Source organism: Suricata suricatta, chromosome 7 (genome assembly GCF_006229205.1).
Source record: "Suricata suricatta isolate VVHF042 chromosome 7, meerkat_22Aug2017_6uvM2_HiC, whole genome shotgun sequence".
NCBI classification, from domain to species: Eukaryota; Metazoa; Chordata; class Mammalia; order Carnivora; family Herpestidae; genus Suricata; species Suricata suricatta.
The window spans coordinates 1,442,048-1,448,869 of record NC_043706.1 but is presented as its reverse complement, the minus strand read 5'-3'; the positions used below and the strand labels follow the sequence as shown (position 1 = coordinate 1,448,869).

At 56.8% G+C, this 6,822-nt stretch overlaps 1 non-coding gene across 1 annotated transcript; it reads right to left on the bottom strand.

Annotated features, from left to right (window-relative positions):
* Positions 1-2,271: 2,271 nt before the first annotated feature.
* TRNAK-UUU lies at positions 2,272-2,344 on the bottom strand. The gene has a single exon. It is a non-coding gene; the product is annotated as a tRNA-Lys (tRNA).
* Between the last annotated feature and the right edge of the window lie 4,478 nt (positions 2,345-6,822).

Below are 6,822 nucleotides of genomic sequence, written 5' to 3'. Positions count from 1 at the left end.
AATAAGTTAAATGAGAAAGCAAGCCTGAGCTAATTACCACGAAGAAGATAAACTAATACGATTTCTCATTATAAACTTGGCTCCCCCTCAGGTTCCTGCGCCCAAGTCCCACCTTCACGACCACTGGTTTAAGAGCAATCTCGAAGAGCCACATGACCTTCTTCTCTCTCCCAGTTTGTACCGAATAGTTTCAGCTTTCCCGTGACTATTAGAAATTTTAATTCTTCCCTTTAATAGTTGTCTGGATCCTTGAGAAAAGTGAATTGTTACAGCAAGTAATGGAGAGCGCTCTCTCTCTCTCTCTCTTGCTCTCTCTCTCTCTCTCTCTCTCTCTCTCTCTCACACACACACACACACACTCTGTCTCTCTCTCTCTCAGGGAGGGGAGAACGTCCTGGTGCGTGTGGTGGCCACGCGCGTCCTGACTGAACCGGCCTCTGCTCCTGTACCCCAGTCCCTCACGATTACTCTGCTTTTTCTGCTTTCTTTACTCCAACTTCAGAAACGATAAAAGTTACTCGATTTAACTTCTGACAACTGACCCATGATGTAATAGTGAGGATTCGTCAAAGATCCTAAATGGAAAGAAGGAACATCGTTACGCAAATATTTGAATGCCTTCAATGGGCCTGGGTCAGAAAGGCTTCTGTAAAAATTGTGTAAAAACCATTTTCTATCATATGCCACATCATGGCTTATTTTCTGGCTAGCTGAACTGTGTCTTTGACATCTCATGTATGATCTGGAACAGGAAGGAATCACTACCTTGGGTGTGCGTGAGTATAATGTGACATCAGGAGGAGAGAACTCAAGAGTTGCAGTCCTGTAATTTGGGTTTGTAACTTCAGGTCATTAAAAAGGTTGGTGACATAGGGTGAATTTTGGAATTTACTTCATCACCCTTTCCATATCTGTAAAACAGGGTCATGTAAAAAGTTTCTAAAATATCAAAGGGTATCATGCAAGGTGCATGCAGTGAAAGTCCAGCACGTCCAAATAATATTCCAATATGTCTTCTCCGGGGCTGGTTCCCGCCCAAATCACAGAATTGTCTTCATTTTCCTCGGACAGAGATGGGTTAGATCTGTGCTTCGTGTCTGGGGCTTTTCTGAATACAGCATACTGGTCGTGGCGTGTTCTGTCTGCTGCTTCGGATGTTGAGTTCCTCAGTCTCTCAAAACATTCTCTAACCTGTGAGTGAACCCCACAGCATTCCACTGAACAGATGTCTCAGGAATGTTGTGCAGAGAAAGACAGGACATTGCCACAAAATTCAGGAGAAGTTTTGGAGGGAGGGCCCTGCATGTCAGGGACGCAGAGCAGACCCCTTGGAGGCCAGCCCGCTGCAGTCACAGGCCAGATGGTGCCTTACCAGGAATGCTGGGCAGGGGCCTGGTGGCACTTTACACCAGGACACAGAACTAAGTTAACACCAGCCCATCTCCCCCCTCCACACACCTCTCTTCCTCAGCGAGAACCGACCCGGTTAATTCCCTAGTCTCCCATTCTAGCAGCCTGATGCCTTTGAACCCAGGCACACATTCCGCCAGACACATGAGGTCCTCCGAAGTTCAAAGTCTACTTCATGGGATTTCTGTGAACTTGAACAAGAGTCTCTTACGGGCAGAGGAAGGCAAAGAGGAGATTGTTGATACGTGGGCCTCAATTTCTAAGCATTTCCTGAGGTTCCTAAGGACGATCCAGAAGCATCAGGCTCTCTGGGACGAATCCAGAGCCCAAGACCACTCCCGCTCCCTGCACAGTCTTCCGTGAACACCTTTACTGAGTCCCAACCTTAAATCTCAGTGAGCACTGTCAGTTCTCACCTTGTGTATGTGCCCGCCCCTCCGCAGCTACATGATGAATAATAACGTTTAAGGAAAATCTTCCAGTCAGAGGTTCCTACGGAGTAGCAGTCTCAGGGGCCGCTGTGGCTGTCAAATATTTTCACACGACTGCTGTTCTCTTAAATAATTTTGCAGGTATCTTAAATTAACCGGGTTCAAACCCAAGCTCCTCTTCCCTTCCGGAGGAAATACAACCACCTACTAACTTTTCCTACAGCTTCCTCAAGGGCACCCCATCAACCCCAGACCCGGCACCACGGTCCCGCCTCGGTAACGGGCACCCCCGCTATCCCAAACGCGGCGCCACTCCCCCGCCTCGGTAAAGGGGACCCCCTCTGCACCAGATGGGGCACCACTCCGCTGCCAGGATCCAATTAACATTTTTTTGGACGTGAGAATATAATAGGGGGAAAATGTTTGCTGCCGCCCGAACAGGGACTTGAACCCTGGACCCTCAGATTAAAAGTCTGATGCTCTGCCAACTGAGCTACCCGGGCTCACGGCCTTGTTTTCCTCTGACCACCTAGTAAAGGTAAAACCTTTAACCTGTTGACGGTTTTGTACCGATAACGCGTCAAAAGCAGGCGCTTGCACACGAAACTTAGGCGCTGGACAGCAGCCCGCTGCGGACCCCTCCCCCACCCTCACCAACGCCCCCACAACCTGACTCCCGCACGGGACCGCCCGGCTCCCAGAAATCCAAGCACAGGCGCCTCTCAAAGTCTCGGGTTTGGAAAGGGGCCCCCGCCCCCGACGTTCTCCAATCCCACAGGCTGGCTAAAATGGGCGGGATGTTCCGGTGGGACAGAAGTGTGCGCCCCCTCCCCTTAAATACCCGGGACCCCGATGCGTCCTTGTACTCGGGCGGCAGAGAAAGGACGCGGAGCCGGACCCGGTGTCCCACCACCGTCCAAATCCTCCTCGCGTTTGCAGAGCAAGCTCTCTGCTCCCGGTCGGGGTGGGCGGTTCCTTAGCCTCTAAGAGGAAGCCTGGAGGCCGGCGTGGAGGAGGCCGTACCCAGACGCGGGGATGCGAGGAGGCGCCGGGGTCAGAGGCCCGTCCGGGACGCACTGCCCGAGAGGCCCAGTCCCACTGGATGGGCCCCCGGTGGCGGCCTCCCCCCCACACTCCGCACGTGAGGAAGGAAAAGCGGGAAGCCAGCCCCGCTCCAGCCCAAGTAGTGAACACTGTATCCCCTGGTTAACGGCCGGCAGAGCGACGTGGAAACGAGCCCCTCGGGACGGCAGCTCGTTCTCCCCCCCCAATTCTCTGTCTCTCTGTCTGTCTCTCTGTCTCTCACACACACACCCCTGCTCTCACACCTGCAGACTGTACTCTCCGCTTGTGTCGCTCATCCCCTGTGCGTGTCTTGCTGGATTCCTTCTCCTGAGACCCAGAACCCTACTGGGCATCTTCGGGTCAGATTGGGCCGAGACCCCAGGCCACCCGAGTGTCCCCAGGTCACCGGCGGCAGCCTCACCTCGCCTCCGCCCTCACCCGCATCACCCACGCCTCACCCCTTTCTCCTTCTCCCTCCCTCCGCCTCCTCCTCCAGGAAGCCTTCCGGATTACAGGGTCCGCGGCTACCAGGTTCTGGCGTCCCGGCGTCCCAGCCACCGGAGTCGAGGCTTCCCGGATCTGCCAGATTTTCAGTCCGGGGAACTTCTCGGTAGTAAATCTTCCTGTGCCTACGACACACGGTGGCCCAGGGCGGAGAGCGTCGCGGGGGGCAGTGACTGCACGGCCCGCACTGGCCCTCAGGGCACCCCCGCGCCCCGCGCCCCCGGCACTGGCCCTCGCGTCACCCCCGAGCCAGTTTCCTTGCCAAGAGACCCCCCCCCCAAAGCCGCTCTAGCTGTGACCACACCGCTCCCCTCCCCCACCTCCTTCCCACCGCCCCCAGCCGCCGTCTTCCCTGGACCCTCTTCCGGGAAAGCTCGCTGCGCTCACCGTCGCCGACCGTCCTGCCGGGTCTGTCGAACTGTCGCCACGCGGTCGCTTCCCCGCAAGGACCGAATCCTCCCCCAGCCGCCCCCACCGCAGCCCTTCCGCGCGTCCCTCCGCGTTAACCCCCGGGGTTCGGGGCGTTCAAGGTCGAAGGCGAAGGAGAAGCGCGTCGGGGGACCGCAGGGATTTGAGGACCCCGGGAACTGCCCCCAGTCTCCCCGCTGGGATGGAAACGCTTTCCCGACGGAGCAGCGGGACCCGGCGCCAGCCGCCCGCCGCCCGAAGACCCTCGACGCTCCAACCGCCAACCGCAGGGTTCCAAGCCAGCCGCAGGCCAGCCATTCTTCCGCTTTCCAGGAACGCAAGCCGACGCCCCTGACCTTTCCGGTGCGTCTGCTCCGGCGCTCAGGGCTCCCTTCCTCCTGCGTCCGCGTCCCGCCCTCCCCTGACCGTCTGCTGGGAACCGCCGGCCGGGCTCCCCGGCAATCCGCGCGCGGACGGCGGAGTCCGGCGGATTCCAGGGCCGTCGGACACGTGATCGTGTTGTTGGACCTTCTCTTCCCAGTGCGAGTCACCGAGAATAGAATCCGCGGACACAGGCGGAGTCGGTTACTGGGGTTCATTTTAGTTGCCCCGCCCCCCGTGCACAGACGTCGGCAGAAGCTCGGGGTTTGCTTGGTCAGAGTAACCGCTCACCATCTTACAGGGTTTGGCGGTAGCTAATTACATTGTAAGCTACCGCGGGCCGGGGACCAGATGACTTTCACCTGTTGACTTTGCCTTTGCCAGGTGGGGGTGCGTAACAGAATCTTAGAAAACAGGTGTATCGAGTTACGTTCCTAGAGTCACCGGAACGGAAGTGGGCGAGTGAAAACAATGGTATTCTAGGGTCTAACATCGTCTCCCCCGTTTCCGTTCCTAGCTGAAGATTTTCGGTCTTCTCTCCCCATCTGGACCCAGACTTCCAGAGACAACTGAGGTTTTTTTCCCCCTTTGTACCCATTCCTGCGTATTTTCTAGCAGGCCTCTGGGAGCAGGGAGCAGTGGGGCTGCTGGGACCCCGCTATGACGGTGTGGAAACGCGGGGTACCACACCAGTTGACCCCACAGGGACTGACAGACCTGGAGGCCACCTGATGGCTGGGGCCATCTGAGTCACGTGGCCCGTGGGGCCCAAAGGTGAAGCATAGGGGCCCCAGGTGTCAGGTATTTCCCTAAAAGCGTGCCCAGCACGTGGCTTCCCTCGGAGATGACCCTGGTCAGAGCCCCAGAACCTCAGAAACTTTCCTGGCTCTGCCCCAAGGCCTGATAGACCTGAGGCCACATTGTGCCTTTCTATCCAACCCAGAAAGGTTAGGAAGAGTCACAGGAAGACGACACGTCGGTGCTCTTCGAAGGGAAAATACCAAGTGCCAGCTTCTCTTCCCTGCCAAGAATCACCAGAAGGAAGATTAGAGACAACAGCCAATTCACTGGAAAAGGAATCTGAGAGCAGACGCGGCTTTCCGGAAGCACTTCTGAGCTGGGAGGGTCTGGGCGCCTGGGACATCTGTACTCTAGGCGGTGACAACTGCTGTGCACACAGGTGACAGCTGCTGTACAGACAGGGCGCCTGAGCCCTGTGTCTGTTCCATTTTCCCGTCAGCGCCCAGCCTCACCCCTCCTGGCCCCGGAGCCGTGCAGGAGAAAGAACTTTTGTTTGTGCTCAGGGAACAGAGCAAAGCTTGTTCTGGGACGCAGGTTCTACAGAATTCCCACCCTGGGATACACCGACTAGCACCCAGAAGAAAATGAAAGTAGAACTCATTTTGATACACGCACCCAATGTAGAACCATGTTCAGAAACGAGGGAATTTGTCATTTGTACCAGCTCCTTGTTTGGTTTAGGGAACATGGGAAATTTACACAGCTATTCTTACCCTTCCCTCGGTGTGCCCACAACCACTCTTACACACACACAACACACACAACACATAGCTCACACACAACACAGACACAACGCACACCACACACACAAGTCACACACACCACTCACACTACACAACACACACACTGCACAAAACTCACACACAAACCTCACACACATACACACAAAGATTACACACACACCACACACGCCACTCACACATTCACAGCTCACACACCTACACACTGCAAACACACACCACACATAACTCACGTACACACAGAGCTCACACACACACGACACGACACATCACACACACCTCACACACACACTCTGCCCCTCTGGGCTTCATCTCTCTCTGGGACCCTTGCTGGGCCTTAACTCTAGTGTTCCACTTTATGACTTTCCTTAAAGTTCTAAAAACAAGTGTTAGAAACAAGTGAAGGAGATGATTGAGGTGATTCAAACTTTAGTACTTCCTGAGTAGACACTGACCTTCCGGAGAACCGCAAAGCGGGGTAAAAGGCAGGAAACTTACAGGACAAAGAATACGGAAGCGGGAAGGACCGGTAGAAGCGTTCTGCCGGGCGGGGCCTCGGGGACCTTGTCGGGGCAGGAGGGCCGTGACAGGCTCCGGTAAAGCAGGTCACTCCCAGGGACACGGAGCTGCTCCATCTTGGGCCCTGACCATGACTGGCACCCGCGGAACTAGGACCCAGTGAGCAGGTGGAAGCGACTTGGAAGGGCAGGAACGGGGTCCGTTGCTCCGCGACACCCGTGCGGTTTTATGTCAGCCTCCGGCCTGTGTGCAGGTTCGGGTGTCTCCCAGCGCAAGGCCGTGGAACCCCCACGGGGACCCCCCACCGTCGGCGAGGCCGTGGAACCCCCCACGGGGACCCCTTTCCGCGCTCTGACCGGCGCGGCGTGGAAACGAAGCCTTTCACACACCCTGAGCCCCCTTCCCAAGTGAGCTTCTCCGAGGCCGCAGAGCCTCCAGCGTCGGGACTGACCCTCGGGTCCCCGCCGTCAGCGCCCGCGAGTCCGCTGCCCCCGAGCGCGGCGGTTTGGGTCACGGGGTGCTTCCCGGTCGCCGCGCCGCCAGCAGATTGGGGCCCGGCGCCC